An 18,275-nucleotide genomic window follows, 5' to 3' on the forward strand; every position below is an offset into this window, starting at 1 on the left:
GCTTAAATGGCTGAGACCGCTAAAAAACTTAGATTTTTATAAAAACAAAACAGTTTTCCATGCCAATGGCCATATATTTGGCCATTGCTATGCCTAAACACTATAATACATGCTTTTTTGGTAGCCGTCATGCCTCCGTTTTGTTATTTGTAGAAATGTATTCGGTTAGTAATGGATACCTGCCTGTTTGGTGAATTGCTAATTCACCTCATTTGCATGGTTTTGACCAAGAAGTGAGGTAATTAGCATTCCGCAGTCATATCCATGCAGAAACAGTGTAGGCACGCTTGTGCACATCAGATGAGCTGTTTGCTGGCTTGCTCGGTGACCATATTCCGTGCAGGAACATCTACACTGTTCCTGCACAGAATTTTAAGCTTACTGAATCCTGGGGATAATGTTTTGCACAGTATTTTTTATTCTTTGTGCCTGAACACATGCAACATCCATTAGAGTAATACCATGCATAGGTTAATAGTTCCTAGGTGAATACTAGGCTAACTGCTCTGAAGGCCATTTAAAGTCTAGACAGTAACGTGACGTCATTAGAACAATGATATGCATCTAAATATTCAGAACCAATGTTTAAGTTGCTATTACAAACTTATAAATACTGCGTTATCAAAGATAAACACTAAGCAAATTATTGCTAGGCTTCAGTAATGTATCACTGCCAGGGCTACCTGGGCAGTACCCCTGTGTCCAGTAACACAGGGGTGATGATGTTCTGCAATTCAGATACTCATTGAAGCTTCACTGGACTGTATCTTGTTAGCTCATTATCATGCTTCTGAATCAAACAATAGAGTGGTGAAAACTTATTGTGAGTGTTCCCCTTATCAACCCATGGGATGCAGTCACACACACACACACACACACACACACACACACACACACACACACACACACACACACACACACACACACAGACATCCAGACTGCTACAAGCATGCCTGCATACACAAACACATACTCGCACGTGCACACACACACGCACACACAAAAACACACACACACACACACACACACACACACACACACACACACACACACACACACACACACACAGCTTCACAGTAGTTAACCACTGTAGCACTAAAAGGCCTATTCCTGCCATCAGTAAGTTAGTATACATGGCATTGTTGGATGTAACTGTTCTCCTTCAAAGAACAGCACTCAGGACAGAGGATTTGCATTGCTCACCACTTCTGCTAATGAATGGAGCCTTTCCCTCCACAAGTAAAGTATGTAAACAGCTGTACTCAATACATGGATATGTGGGCTGGTGGGATAATCACAGGCTTCTGCCATTTGCTGAACATCAAAGTTGACAGGGCATGCTTTTTTTTCGCAAGGTTAATGGCACATAAGGGCATGTTGATGTCCAAAATGTCCCTATTGTACCTGCATTAGTATCTCTTATGGTAACGCTTTACATTGTGATATATTTCTGTGTCCTATTATCCTTGTGTACTTCTTCACATCTAAATCCAATTCTTACTTTTTCTCATGTCATGCATGTCCATCTAACAATGAGTTGAACACCCTATACTCCCCCAACCACATGATCTCACCTCCCCTCTTGCCTACTCCTATGTTGCACCCTTATTTGTCTGACTCCCTGCAAAGCAATAAATCTTCTCCATGCCTAATACTCAAAAAGCAAACTGATAGTCTTGTCATCCTTTTGTCATCCTCAGGATTCTGTCCTGCCTATCCTTTGATCTTCTGTTCCCTCTTTTTTAAATTCTGTCTTCTTCTCCTCAGTCTTCCTTTTCATGTTTCACCATCTCATTCCTCAGTCTTCTGGTCCTTCTTCTTCCAGTTCCTATCTTCCAATGCTCTTTCTTTTATTTTTTCACCTTTGTAATATCTGTCTTCTTATTTCCACCTTGTGGGCGCTCTCTTTCACAATTCAACCTTCAGTCTTTACTTCTCACTTCACCTTTCCAGTCTTCCTGCCATTCAGCCCTTCTTTCTGCCATTATACTCATAATGGTCACCTCATTGCTGTCCATTGCATTTCAAATGGTTGCCCAGCTGGGCTATATGGTGCAATAGAGACAACACAGCTATGCAGTTTCTCTATTCCAGCACATAACTGTGGACCAGATGCTACTTCTTTGCCAGTGTTATAGCATATTGCTCCTACCTCAGTATCACATGGGATTGCCCTTCAAATTATTCTTCCAATGAATTCTCACTTGCTTTTCCTTCATTGCTGACTCTTACCTATCACTCCAGTGGTGAACCTGTTGTAGCTGTTTAGGTACAACCATGTTGCATAGCATAGCATAGATGGCAAATCTCTTGCTGCAATTCTCCAGTGTGTACTGCAGCATACCACAGCAGGTATCTAGAAAATGTAATTGAGCATTTAGCATTTCAAACACAAGCTTGATAATGTTGTGGACCTGTGATACTGTAGTCTTGTATGACATTTCAGGCATGGTCTGAGGGTTGTTTATAGATATCATGAGTCATGGCCCGAGGACATGTGTGGCATCATTTGTAGCACAGAACAGTGAACACCTTTGTGAGTAGAAGGCAGTCTACACATCAGCTGGCTTGCTTGTACAGCTTAGTGGTTGGCATTAGTGTACTTACCAACTAGATATCCGTGTGAGAAATCAGCCCCACAGAAATTGCTGGTATAGTGTGGATGTGTGCCAGATATGTGAATCGTGGGACCTACCTGGATGGTGCACAGATACATTTTATATAATACCCTGTACATTTTACACCACTTGGCAGTTGATGGAGTGGAAGCCCTTCCAGTTGATATACTGTATGCCATGAGGACCATGGGGACCCGGATGGCAATGTGGGTGCAGTAAATGTTCTCTAGAATCTCAAAAAAAGCCCAGATTGCATAGTACAGGAAGAGAAGAACACAATTACTGTACATAGCGACAATATTAGGCAAATAGCCATGAGGATAATAAAATGCCTAATCATATACCCCTTGACGCAGATGCACTTAGAAGTCCACACTTCTCTTTTCCCATCACTTAGTAGTGCTTCTAACCTCTTAAATCTGCATCCAATTATCAAGATTAGCCTTAAGGGCAGTCAGAGTAGTACCTGTAGTGGTAACTTTTATTCCACAGTGTAATAATACATTGAGTTAGGTCTTGTTTATTTGTTGGTGTAGAGTTAGGTCCCTACTGGGGGGATTTGTGAAGCCATTGGTCTTGCAAAGAAAGAGAATGTCATATAGTAATGGGTCTTTCATGGCGTAAAAAGTCAGATTCAGGTCACCTCGGAGCAGCCAGAAAGCTACTGAATATAATGAGCATTGTGATAATCTATCAGGATATTTGAAAGATTTAAGGCCTTTGATTTTATTGGTTAGATATGTTTGAGGCTTTTCTAGTTGTGCAATCTGCTTGGATTTATACATACCAAATGAGGAACTGTATTCAACAATGGATCTGATCAGGAAAGAGTACAGTGTCAGGATGACTTCTTTGGATTCTGACAACATTTTCTTGCAAATTAACTGAGCCAGATTGAAGGATTTCCTGACTATAGTAGAAACCTGATGATTGAATAAGAGAGAATTGTTCATATAAGGATCCAGGTCTTTTATACAATTATAATTGTGGAAATAAAACATGGTTACATCATATACATACTAAATGTTCATTATGATGTTTAATAAGTTAACATTGCTTACTGGATTGTAAAAAAATAAGAGGTAGATGTCAATCTGCTAATCTAAAGCAGTGGTACTATTTAAATTATTTATATTGATAATACTTAATATATTAAACAAATATGGCATTGCTCATGCATTAAGCTAAAAAATTAATAAATACAATCCCGGGTATTGACTAGAGTATCTATGGTATTACATTGGGGTGAAATGGCTAGGTTTATAATGACCTCTGGGTCGATAGCCTAGTAATTTTCTATGATCTTATGATCCTGTGAATTAATATTATTTACCTATATATAGTTGCAGTTAATAACAAGGTAGGTAATTGCAGCTAGATGGTTACAGTGAGTTAACAGTTATGGTTATGTAATGTGATCTGTAACATAGAACTTGTATCTGCTTTGTTTAAACGTGAAGTGCCTTGAATTAGGTTTTTTTTTTTTATATCTCTGTTAGGCTTGAAGGAAGTTAGTGCCATAGTGAGGGAGGAGGTACAGAGACACTATGAACAGAGAAATATTTAGCTTTGGGAGTTGTTCAGCTACAAGGAATACTACTTCCAGCTTTTTAGCATGGTCATGCTCTCACTTCACCATGAAATGATGATATGTTTACCATATCTCATCATGTGATCTTTATACTTTTCTGAATCACTCTGCATGTTGTTTACCCTGATTTGCATTCACAATTGGTCACATTTCCATAATGTTGCTCATCTGTGAATCATTACTCTGTCATTTGCATGGGATGCTATTTCCCATGGTAGCAGAGTTGCAATGTGTGTGACTCTAAAGCTTCTCACTCAGCCTGATTTCTACAGTTCATCATGCTATTTCATTTAAATCAATGCTCTGTTTCTGAATCCAGGGGCAGTGTTTTTCTAGGCAGGAAAACCTCCTGCACTCCCTCCGCCCCACATTTTCTTGCAACTTATATCTCTCTTTATTTATACAATATGTGTGTATATATGTCATTGTATACTAAACAATATCATGTACAGATTACACCACACAGAAAGAGAACATAGTAGAAAATATACTTCAGTATGTTAAATGTACTTCTCTTTATATATATATATATATATATATATATATATATATATATATATATATTTCAGGACTTAATAATGAAAATGTGTACAATATAGGGCATATCTGTAGTAATTCATCTCATATATGGTGTAATCAGAAATTACACCATATAATAAATTCATCAGATATAATACAGAGCAGGAAATAAAGGAACTTTACAAAAATTAATCCAATCCTCGCATAAATCATGTCATTGTTAAGCAAGCTATTAAAGTTTTATGTTTCTGTGTAACACTTGTGTGCTTATTTTAAAACAATGGCTGTATAATTGTTGCTGCTACTATAAATATAGTCTCTAAAACAATCCTATGGAATACAATGAGAACTAATAACAGCAGCTGAGTGATTTGAGAGAGGGTGTAATTAAATCCAACAGACAATGAATGATTTGTAAAGGAAAAGAAGGCCAGCAAGCTTCAATTACCCTGCAGGAATAAAAACAGTAAACACACAGATGTACTCCATTTAGGAATCAAGTTTCTCCATCAGAATGTACGACAACAAACTCCGAATGAGACAGACAACTTATGACACGTTTATGTTTGCAAGCAGTGCAGGGCATGCAGCTGTTAGGATCTCTCAAGCATGAACAATACCCAGACAGGCCTGAATTACCACCAGGTGTGAAATTACAGTTTATTTTGCTGAAGCACATACATCATAGGTTTGATTTGTTTGTTTGTAGATGGCATCAAGGTGAGGCTGCTTAACGGGAGATGAGGGAGGGTCAGCAACATAGAGAACTCATTTGCTTATTGGAAGTGGTTGGCACTTATCAGAAAAATGTAAACAAAGCAACAGCTTAAAAACCAGAAGAGCTTTATTCCATCACAGTTCTAGTGCCTTGACAATATTAATGTATACTAACCCTAACCTTGTCTTACCCCTAACCCTAACCCTGCACCTGCCTCGAACCCCACCCTTCCCCAACCTTAACCTTGCACCTAACCTTAGAAAAACCCTTTTTGTAACAATGCCACTATACAGATAGACCATGTCTTATGTTACTGCAATGGTTTAGAATGTTTTATTTGTTTAATTTTATTGTGTCTAGTGTAAAATGATCAAAGTATACTATTTGTTTTTTGTAATTTATTTCCTCTCAGTTTGAGTTTTTTACCAATATTTTGTGTCACTATTTTAATGTGTCGACTTTAAAATGTCAGTCTTTTGCATGTGTGCATTTTGACATGTTGATTTTTTTAGCTGTAATCCCTCTGACATATATTGTTCAGCTAATATGACTGCTATTCCTAACATCATAGTCCCTGTCTCCTTTCACCGAAAAACCATGGTGTGCATACTCACTGGTGATTATGGATGATTGAGCAATTGCTATGCATTTTTTAAAAATTCTGCCATTTGATTACCCCTTTTGCATTATTGGGCTTATTACAATAATGCCTTTCATTTTCATATCATTATACAGTAATTACTATATGATGTTGATTGCAGTTTCAACAGGTTGTGCATCTATACAATGTGTGTCTCTGAATCACTCTTCACTTTGATTGTCACTTACCACCTAGTTTTGCCTAATAGATTGCATTTCTGAATTCCCCATGCATTAGAATGCAAACCGTAATATTTCAGACAGTAGTTGCACAACATGGCTTGCACAAGCATTAGTAAAACAACATTTTATTTTGAATAATTTTATCAGCAATTGTGTAATCAGAGCAATGCACACTTATGCAGTCCAACTTTACATTCAATGAAAGACAGCCACACAGATCATGCATTTTTATTATACAGTTGGTGTTTACATTTCAGACAGCTTTTATTTGCTTTGGCTAGAAAAAAAATGCAAACAGGTTTTATTTGCTTTAACTAGAAAAAAAAATACAACCAAGACAGATGTAAAACCACCTTTGTGAGAAATATTAAAAGGTAGTGTAAAGCAGAGGTGTAGCTAGGTGCAGCAGGTTATTATGAAGCACAACTGACAGGTGCCAATCAGTTGATAGTTTAATGACAGTATTCAGAAATGAATGTCGGTACTGCATTTATGGTCTGGGCTGAAGCACTTCAACACTGTTTGTGGTATTCACCATTAACATACAAGCTGCTTAGCATTTGCTATGGTTTTCAAATGTGGTTTTTATTTTGCCCCTCAAGTATAAGACGTTGGCAGGGATACAGGTGCACTAACAGCTGGTTATGGTTCTGGGGTAAGTGAGTGACAGGGGGACTGCACACATTATTTGTTAGCTACAGAGCATTCAATATCAATCGTTAGAATAATAACAAAATACAATAAATGTGTCACTGACAATCTGCCCTAAATTTTATTGAATACAATGATATGTACATTTAAATATAACATGAGTATTCACTTTGGAATAATCCTACATATACTTTATGAAATATATAATGAATTTTTCATTTGGTTTAATCTCATGTACACTTTATAAAATATGAAAGTACCTCACCATTTGTGTGAGTCTAAATAAAGTTTCACTTGAGACTATCATCCATTTTTTTCTCTTTTTCATCCTGGGCCTTGCCCAATGGCTCCTCTACCTTTTTTCAAATGACCTATTTATTCCAGGTATTTCCAGGCCAGATAAGAGGCTATGGCTCATTTGTTTATCACCGAGAACCTCCAAGAGCCCTCTGTTACCTAGTGAGAGCTGGTAGTAAGGAATAGGCAAGCCTTCTACAGATCCCACATCAGAGCAATGTCTCCCCCCCCCGTGGCTACTCTGACCTCTGAGCACGCAATCATTACCTTTGGAGTACAAGAGTCCCCCACACACTTGTTTCCCCTCAGTTCCTTAGTGCAGATGCACATTGGTAATGTGAATTTGACTCGTATGGAACTCCACTAGATGAACACCCAGTGCCCTTGTGGCACATGTGTGGCAGCAACAACCACTCACTTTTCCTCGGTTAGCTCCAACAGACATTCAAACCTCCAGCCAAGCTCAGATCCCCTGTGGAATAGTCAGGGATTTGTCCATCTATTCAATGGATGTGGTGACACCACCATCTAGCTAAAGAAGTTTGTCAAACTTTTGAATTAGGGCTTGCCACTTCCATCAAGAAATTATTCTTCTGTCTACTCTACTGTATCCAGTGCTTAGGTTCTGCATGGAATACGTCTTCCAAATTTTTGTAATATGTTTCTTAATTATGAAAGTCAGATTATGATAGATAGGCACCTGTGATAAAGGAAAGTCTTATAGGTTCATAGGTAGGTACTAGGCTATTGGCCCAAGGGCCTAAGTATGCCTAGCCAACAAGGTTCCTTGGCTTATGCCACCCAAGAAAGTTATTTTCCTGTATCCCTGTTGAGCAGAGTCACAGAAGTGATCTCTGGGGTGTATTTCCTATTTCCCATCCACTCATCAAGATTTTTCTTCAAGAGTGATAATGAGGAACTTTGCGTGACATAGATGGGTAGTTTGTTCCAGAGTATGGGAAGTCTCTGGGACAGGAATCTATCCCTCCAGCATGTCCTGTTTATTGTGGTGACAAGCTTTAGGTCCCGAGAGCATGTAGCTCGGAGGGATTGGGATTTCTTTAGGTGTAGCATGTCCAACAGCTCTGGGTTTGACATAGCTTTATATGTGAGGCAGAGATCACCTCGGAGTAGGCGATATGTAAAGCTGGAGTTTTTTTGAGATGGTCAGTGTAGGGCATCTGTTTGAAGCCAGTAATCCTCTTTCTGAGGTACTTCTTTGGTTTTTCCAGCTGCTGCAGATGTCTTGTGAGGTACATTCCAAAAGGGGTGTTGTACTCTATAATGGGTCTAATGAGTGTCGAGTAGAGAGGAACAATGACCTCTTTTTTCCTGGATGAGAACCCTTTTGTGATAAAGAGTGCCTTGTAGAAGGATTTCCTGACTACTGTGGTGATGTGATTATCAAGGGCGAGACTACTGTCCACCTGGGTCCCAAGGTGTCTTATCACATATTTGGTGTTAAGTAGACTGCCTCCTATGTGGTAGTTCATGGGTACAGAGTTTTTACCAATGGGGATGAGAATGCACTTTTTGGCATTGAGCTTGAGGCCATGGCTCTGACACCAGGCATCTGTCTCAGTGAGGCCCTTTTATAGGATGTCCACATTGTTAGGAGTTTCGATTATGGCCCCTAGTTTGCAGTCATCTGTGAACTTCATTAGCCAAAGGCCTTCTGTGTTAGCCTGTACTTCAGAGAAGTAGATCCCAAACAGGAGAGGTCCCAGGACTGAACCCTGTGCTACTCCACTTGTCACTGGTTTGAAGTTGGATTTGGAGTCTGCAACTTTTACAGTGTGGTTTCTGTCAGTGAGCCATGACAAGCAACAGACTAGCTGATAAGACTCAAAAAACAGATGGTGAACCCATAACATATGTTGTGCCTTTTCTGTTTCTTCTGGTAGTAAATTTGGTTTAGGACATTCCACAGAGGTCTTTCTTCATGATCCTAAATTACAGTCCCAATTTTCAGCTGTGATCCATTATCTGGATGTGCATTGATGAAGTTTTTCCCCTAGTTAAAAAAGAAAAGTGGAGGCACCTCTATCAAAAAGTATCACATAACGATCTTAAGTGGATTGGGTCTGGAAATATAACAGGGCAATCTTTTATAGTGTATCATATGATAACCAGTTTACCAGATCCAAGAAACCTTCATGGAAAACTAAGTGTCACTAAAGATTTTGTACCATTCTAACATATAAAAATTCTATAAGAACTTGTCCTTAATATGTCCAGCAGAAATGTTATAAGGAGATGTAGCCCTTCACCAGTAGCTCTCACATACAACTCTTCCTTGGGAAGCCTTGAATTCAAAAACTCGTTAGTTTGATTAAATAATAGATTGTGACTATGAAAAAAACATAAATGGTAAAATAACTACCGAAAGGCAAAAACATCCTTCCTTTTAATTATTTGTGCACAGAGCACTAGCCTAAAGAACTTTGACTCATTACTGCACTGGCCCAAGCATCTGTAAATCCCTTAGCCATACTAACGCATTGCAATAACACCCTGAAGTAAAAGGGTAGAGCAGAAGAAGAGCTTGCTGATGGCGTTAAGTGTGTGTTTCAGATTTTATGTCTGATTAATAGATTATTTGTGCCTGGGTCAGATCTAGCCATTGATGCCATTACGGCATGCTCATCATGTCTCTGATACTTTCCAAATATCTAATTTTCCTTTTCCAAATCATGACCATCTAAATCCTTACATCAGGCAGCTTACAATGGAATAAAACCCAAGGTAATTACATTGAGGTTGTAGGCTAATAGGAGTAGTTTTGTGTGTCAAAATTGTAGGTGACTGGCAGACTGCTTCTTGCTGCCCTATTTATGGATATTATATGTTTTAGTTGGAGCCCTGCAACTGAAGGGGCCATGAACGGCACTTATTAACTCTCTGCACTGAAAAGGTGAATTGTGGTAGCTTGCCTGCAAAGGATGCAATTTCTTTATGAGAAGACATATTATGAGTTAAAGTTGATTTTTTACAGATAGATGTCATTTGTTTTTCAGTGTTGGTCCAGTAGTTCTACATTTCCCGGTGTCTCATTCAAAATTAAGTCTCCTAAATTGAGAAAATCCAATACCTTCAAATATTTCATAGCACTATTCATAGGTTGTTACTAGTCATTCCATTCAGGTGACCATGAATGAGCCTAGCCCAAATTCTCACTTGCACCCAGAGCACTGTCTGGTTAAATTAATTAATCAAGGTGACACAGTCGGCAAATGAAGGTTGCAGGAATCCACAGTCAGAGACTGCACTTACTGGCATAGAGGACTTTCTGGTATCCCTTTCTGGGGAGAGTGAGAGGACACTGATACCAGATGGAGGCTTGGATGTGGGATCAGAACTCGTTGCAACATCACATGTCTCTGCAGGTGGGTGACCCAGGTTAATATTACCTTGGGGCAGTTGCACGGTCTAGTGATGCACCTTTGACATGAGCAGACTTATAGTTTTTCCCCCTACGGCCACTTCTAGAATGCAGGCACAGCATCAGCAGACTCCACAAAGTATGCCTGCCTTTATTATTTCTATAATCTATTTCCTTCAATGGTGGAACAGCTCTGTGAGATTATTATATACCAGGTGCATGTATATCTATTTCTCTGCCTTTGCAATGACAACAGTCATGGGGTCCACCTTAGTAAAGCAGAAAATGCCTAATATCGGTGCAGAAACAGAGCCTAGCAATGATGGTAACTTTGTCCTTGCACTATCCAACAGCACAGTGCCGCTGTCAGCAACAGATACCATGGATGGCACCCTCTCACCCCCATCCACTGACACAGCTGTGCCAACTATGAAACTTGTATTTGCCTCTTCACTGGGTATAAAATAACATGTCAGAACTGTCAGGCCAACACAAGGGTCACTGTCTTTAGCATCTCACACACTTACAATAGGCATTGTTGCCACCGCAGAGCATGACTACAGCACTAGGAATCAACATGTCTATGGATGTTAGAGCCATGTCTCCCACTCATTACCTGAAACATATGTCATAATGGGCATAAATCAGCTGATGTGCAGGTTACTGATCTAGGCACAGGTGGATGTCAACAATGCATGTTACATATAACTTCCCCAGGAAAAGGTCAGAAAGATGGTGTCTTATAATGCCTACCCCTTTCCTGCCAGTTCTAGCAGAACGTCCATGTAAGTAACTTAACATTAGTCACCTGGTTCACACTCAAGCTTGCATCCCTCCACACCAGCAGTGCTAACCTGATTCTCTTCTCATCATTACTGAACAACACATTATATTTTCAAACAACTTCTTCAGACCTCATTTTGTTGCTGCAAATTTCTTGGCTGAAGATAAACTTTACTAATGCAGTAATATTTTATTAAAACAAAGCAAGAGATTTGGGTGTCGGGCAGGCTGAACATGCATTAGGATGTTACACACAATTTACAAACCACAGCATCAGTAGCTTGGAGTTATCCCAGGAACTATTTTTGCTGCAAGACTGAAAACCTTTAGTTCCCAAGTTGTAGGATTTCCAGCAAATGGACTAAGCAAAAGAAAGTAGATGAGAACAAGACATCAACAGAACAACAAAGAGACTGGACACAGGTAGTTGTATGCAGTTTGGATAGATAACTTTTAAAGCAACCTACTTTTTAGTCAATTGCATCTTACAAGTGATTCTGAGTCTAAGGTACTTGGACTTTATATTGCAATTATATTTGAAACTTTAAACTTCATTTGCAGCACCACTGGTTCATTTTTTTCTAGAAAACAGATCCTGGTTTCTAGAGTTGAGTGACTGGTTTCAACAGACATCACCATGGACCAATCACCATCTCTTTTATAAGATAAAGCTACAGAAGTGATTAGTACAATTTCAACACTTATTGAAGTAACAATATAGCTTCACTTTGGAATGTTATTGAAAATGCTTTATCATTTTACAACTTAAGTAGCTGTGACAGGAGCCTGCATTACTTTTGTTATTGTCCTAAATGTTTCACTGCACAGAATTCTTACCGGTAGCCATTTATATTTCAGGGGACAGAAATGAGGTAGACCAGTATGTGTATAATGGCAGAAAGAAGGACTGAATGACATGCAGACTGGAAAGATTAAATGAAAAGAGAAAACAGAAAGTTGAATCATGAGGGAACACAGAAGGTGGAAATCGGAAGGGAAATGTTGCAGAGGTGAAGAAAGAAAAGGAAGAAGAGTGGAAACTAGGGATGGGAAGAAAGAGGGACATCATTTGGAGGAATGGAAGGGTGACGACTGAAAAGAAAGATTGAAACAGGGAAGACAGAAGGCAAAAAGAGAGGGGACATAAGATATACAGGGCAGGACAATGCGATTGATGAACGGATGATGAGACTATCAGTGTGCTTTTCAAGTATATTGGCATGGAGGGGGTCTATTGCTTTGCAGGCAGTCAGAAAAATAAGGGTGTAACATAGGAGTAGACAGGAGGGGCAGAGGTGTAACATAGGGGTAGGCAGCAGGGGAGGGGTGTAACATAGGAGTAGGCATGAGTGGCAGATGTGTAACATAGGTGTAGGCAGGAGGGGAGGGGTGTAACATAGGAGTAGGCATGAGTGGGAGGTGTGTAACATAAGAGTAGGCAGGAGGGGAGGGGTGAGACATAGGAGTAGGCATGAGTGGCAGGTATGTAACATAGGAGTAGGCAGGAGGAGAGGGTTGTAACATAGCAGTAGGCAGGAGGGGAGGGGTGTAACATAGTAGTAGGCAGGAGGGTCAATGGGATCATGTAATATGGGGAAACGTAAGGCTGGGATGTAGGTGTGGAGAAGTTTGCAAGGGTCATAGAGACATAGGAATATATCACAATGTGAACCACTAACGTGAGACACTAGTGCATGCAAAGCAGTACTATTTGGGACATGAGCATGCTCATATGTTCCATTTACCTTGAAAAAGAAAGCTTGTCCTGTCAACCTGGCAATAGCAAGCTGAGAATCTCTGCCTATCTGACTGTGGAACAAATGGGAAATATGTGAAACATGTAATAGCTTAACAACACCTTGCAGTAGAAAACTCATCTAGTGTTTATAATGTGGTGCCATATAATTACACACATGGCTGTTGATGGTGTAGAAGAAATCATTTTATTGTGCGTCAAATATATGATGTGTTGGCAGTCATAACACTGCATGTGTGGCTGACCTTTCCAAAGTTGGACTCTGTGGACAATGCACTTCATAGAACTCAAAGAGGTGCAATTTCGGATAAAGACAGACAAAAAACAGAGACATGAATATGGCAGCCTACATTATAATTACAAGTTGCTTTGAAGGGGTGGTGTTGTATGGTAAATGACACACACAGACTGCAGTTCAGCTACAATGGGAGTTAAAGACTACAGTATGATGCATGCGTTCTTGGAATACTGACAGGAAGGGAGGTGTAAACAAACACTGGAGTTCTGTGCAAGTGTGCAACCTTTATTTTATGTACTTTATGACACTTGTTTTGCTGATATACAATTCACATATGACAGTACAATGAGTACTATTTATACATTTGCAAGTTAATAATCATGTGTAATGGATAGAGGCAAGGCTTTGGCTGTGTATTGTGCATGACTTTGCAACATCTGTTTCAAGCTCACAGTACATGTATGTTGTATATTAAAGTAGCTTGCCACAATAGCTGCCATCATTTGATATGTAGCTGGTCATGTTTGGTGCCACAGCTACAGAGATAGTAGTTGTGTGGCGGTACATAAGATGTTGTCCTGGTTATACGTGGCATTGTGGTGCAGTATATGTTGCAGATGTTTCTGTTGCCAGCTTACCTATCTCTTCCATGGTGTGATTTAGGTTTACCCCTTCTGATTGTTTGGTATATATCATTCACCCTGTTTTGCTTATCTTGAAGTTTATGCAGCAACGTTGTTTTGGATATAGATTTTTGACTGAATAACGAGTATAGCCTTCTGTTTCACAACTTGATACTATTTTGTATTTTGGCAAAGCCTGCTTTTATTAAATCATGTGCACTCCAGAATTTTTTGTTGTCAGTTGGCATTGTTTGCCATACATGCAGTTGCTTTCCATGTAGTAGAATATTGGTAACACTTTGGGGTGTGCTCTGGCAAGCAGATGGTCAAAGGGTGATGGTATGTCATCACCAAGTAAACAGTGCCAGTAGCTCCTTCATACACAGTACAAACATGGGCTCAGTTCCATACTTCACGCATGATGACAATGAAGTATATGCTTCCAGAGTACCTTAGCTAGATCGAAATTGCACCCCACATGCTGTACATTTGAGAATACTGTACATGGAATAAGGCTGCCTTTTTGAAGTCACTGAACATGTAGGCTGGTTGGACAATAAGTTCCATTTCTTCCAGCATGTCATACAGCATTTCAAGTAATATATTATAGCCATGACAAGCCTTGGTTATCAGCAAATGGCAGAATTCTGTGATTATCCACAGAGCCCACACATCCATGTACTGAGTACAGTTGCTTACAAACTTTCCTTGTGTTAGGAAAGGTTCCATTCATTAGGAGCAGTGGTGAGCAGTGCAAACCCTCTATGCTGAGTGTGGTCATCAGAAGGAGAACAGTTAAATCCAACACTGTCATGTCATTTATGCAAAAGAGGAATTTGCCCTTTCTTAAGGGAAATACTCTCATCTGAAGTGTCTCATGGTGCTGACAGTATCTGGTTGTTATGTATTAGCAGATCTTTTTGCTCTAGTAACCACCTGTCTGAATGCTTTTTTATCTGGTCTCTTATTGTCCACATCTTGTGGAACATTTCACAGTGCTTCTTGTACCACCTTGTATGGAATGTCCCCATAGTATGTCCAGCATTCATGAAGGTCCTCATGGACCTTAGCTGTTGCCTGTGCTGTTGGGTCTGGTGCTTGGTCATGTTAAGAGGAACACATTAACTGGTCTCCTCCCTCTACCGGTACCATTATGGCCTTCCCATGGCAGTATACTCTTCCCTTCTGCATACAGCACCAGTATGTGCAACTTTCTTTTTAACAGCTCAGCATGTAACCACTGAGAACAAGCCTTACTTTGCCCTTCTGAGAGGTGCTGTACAGCACCAGTATGTGCAACTTTCTTTTTAACAGCTCAGCATGTAACCACTGAGAACAAGCCTTACTTTGCCCTTCTGAGAGGTGCTGTAGGTCTACACCTCTGCAAACTGACCTGAGGGCAGAATGTCTGCATCATGAGATCTTTCTTCTAATGGTGCTTTGGATGACATTGATCAACTTTGCAGTGTTATGTTCCTCAACTTTATGGTGCTGTCTCTCCCCCCTCCTTATTCTCCACCCCAATGGGAAACATCGTTGCCTTGAAAATACATTGTTTTTAATTATTCCTGCATTTCCCTTTGTTTTTGCATCTGTCAGTCTTTCAATATGCTTTTTCTGATTTATATTTGTGGCTATGCAATTTGATGGCACGTTGTGGTACACAATTTGATGCTAGTCTTTCCCACAATGGCTCTGCACATGTTCTGCCTGTTTTGTTTCTGTTATGTCTTGCTTTACCCTTTCTATTTCCACTTATGGCCATGTTTAAATATAGCATTACTGCTGGGTTTCTATCTTGTGTTTGGGCTATTTTTGTTATTTGTTTGGAGCCTCTTTCACTTGTATACTCTACTTTTTATGTCAGTCTTATCTATTTCTAATTTCAAGAGACATATATTATGTCATGTTTTATTTCTGTTGCTCTCTGCTACTCTACTCTACATGTCTGTGCATGTCTTTGATTAGCTCCCACAGTTTGGGTTCTGTATTCTGCTTCACTATTTTCTATAGTTACATGTTTCAATAGGAAGCCCATTGCTGTGGGCCTGCTATGTGTTGGAATACAGACAACACAGAATAAAGCTGATGCATGCAGTACTGCACCCAAGGTGTGTGGTACAATGCATTGACCGGTCATGTTGTGCATTGGACAGTGCATAACCTATATAACATAGAAGGGTGGGCAGGACACAGCAGTCATTATGCGCACATGTAGGAAGGGGCACAGTGACAGGGATTAGCAATGGCTACATGGAGGTAGGGGGAAAGGACTAGGGGATGTAGCTGTGTTATTCAGGTTCACAGCTAGGAGTTTGGGGGAGCTGGGTATACTGTGCAGTGATGGAGTCAGCCTCCTGATGGGAACAGGTACCCAGATGGTCTGGGTGGTTGCACATTACTGGAGTATTGGGACACAGGTGCAACAGATGGGGAAACATAGGCTGTGGCTGGCCAAAGCCATGTGGACATACCCATTGTGGAATGGATGCATGATCAATAGCTGGTGACAAGGATGGCTAGGAACTCCATGACTGACACTGCCTCTCCATTTAAAGTTTGGTTACTTCCATTTTTTTATCTTTATTCTTACATTGCATTTTGTTTTGTTTTAGTTTTTGTTCTTTTAGGAGCTTTACGGTCTTTGTTAGGGTCAGTTAGAATAAAATTCTTTTGCAGACATTGAATAAAATCCAGCTAATTGGTGGGAGGAGCTGAGAAATAGCATTTCTCGGTTAGCTGAAAGTATTTAGTGGCATCTTTAGCTGTAGTGCTGTGTGACCATTGTTCTCTGTCTGCATTTGATATTTGCCACACACCTGCCCTACTCCTATTGTGATTTTAAACTCAGTGGCTTTTGAATTGCCTGCCCCTACTATAAATCTGACTTTGAACACTCCTCCCAGTCCCAATTCATCAGCTGATTCTACTGAGCACTGAGAGATCAACTGGGAAGGGACTCCCCCTTAGTCTCTTAAACATGAATTCTCTTCTGTTTCCTACCTTCTCAATTAATAACAAAAAAATTTACTTTGTTCAGCTAATTTTACTGTATTTGTGCTTATTCCTAATTTATATAGCTTTTTGCTACACATTCTTAAAGTGTTCAATAACATTTAATTGGTTGAATTTATTACCGCTTGTTGGTAGCTAGCTTACATTGCAACTGTTTAAGCACTTGGCCTCCAAAGTAGTTATCTTGCATTAGGGAGGTTTGTGTTCTACATTCTTGTGGCAGGAGAGGCAGCTTACACCCTTCTGAGATGAGAATTGCTGGCTGAAGGCTTATTGTGTTTGCTGTTCTAAAAGTGTCTTTGCTCTGGTTTAAGCACTTGGACTCCAAACCAGTTATTTTACATTAGGAAGGTTTGTGGCCTACACTGTTGTGGTAGGAGAGTATAGCCTATGCTCTTCTGAGTTGAGAATTGCTGGTTTATGTCTTACTCTGACTTTATTTGAGGCTAGAGGGTTAGCTATTTTAGAATTTGAATCTTTATGCCTGAGGCATTTGGTAACATTTGATTACCATGCCACTTGAGAAGAAGAGTGTTGCTGTTTTCTGCTAAACTCTACAAAACCTAAAACTTACATTATCATATCCAGTGTTTCACACTTGTTTTTTGCTTGTTTCTTGCCACAGCCGACCTTTTTTGCACTCTTTATCTAGAACAACCTTTGTTCCACTTTAGTGAGAGTAGAGGGGACCTGAGTTATTTTCTGGCCTGGGACTGTATAAAGGAGAGAAGAGTTGCTGTTTTTGATGGGCTGCAGGGCCTTTTTTATTGCATCTCCTCTGCTATTTAAGTGTTGCAGTTGCACAACACTTGGCTTATAACCCATGAGCAAGCTAAGACTTACATTCCCTTAGCCGCTGTTTTGGCACATGCTTTTCACATTTTTATTTGTTACAGCTGCATTGAGTGTTTCTGTGTTGAACATATGTACTTCTTGACCTTTTTATAGTCTTTAGTTAGAACTTCTGCTCTACACACTGGTACATAGTGATGTTCTGTATAGATGCAGATATCTTGCAGTGTAATTCCCCCTTGTAATCTGTGTAGACACTGATCTCTGGCAGTGTAAGTTTCCCTTAAAACACTCTTACTGTCTAGACAGATTTTTTTTAACCACTAGACCATCTCGTTTGCTCATAGCTGAACATTGTTCGTGAAGTTTTTTGTGTTATTGACATATTTAATATTTAAATTTCCACTCACTCCTTCCTAGTAGATCAGTAGCCATGGATATGCACTTCCTGACTCTCTCTCTGTGGCCAG

The sequence above is a fragment of the Protopterus annectens genome, chromosome 1.part1 (assembly GCF_019279795.1).
Source record: "Protopterus annectens isolate FY-2018-M chromosome 1.part1, PAN1.0, whole genome shotgun sequence".
Taxonomy (NCBI): Eukaryota; Metazoa; Chordata; order Ceratodontiformes; family Protopteridae; genus Protopterus; species Protopterus annectens.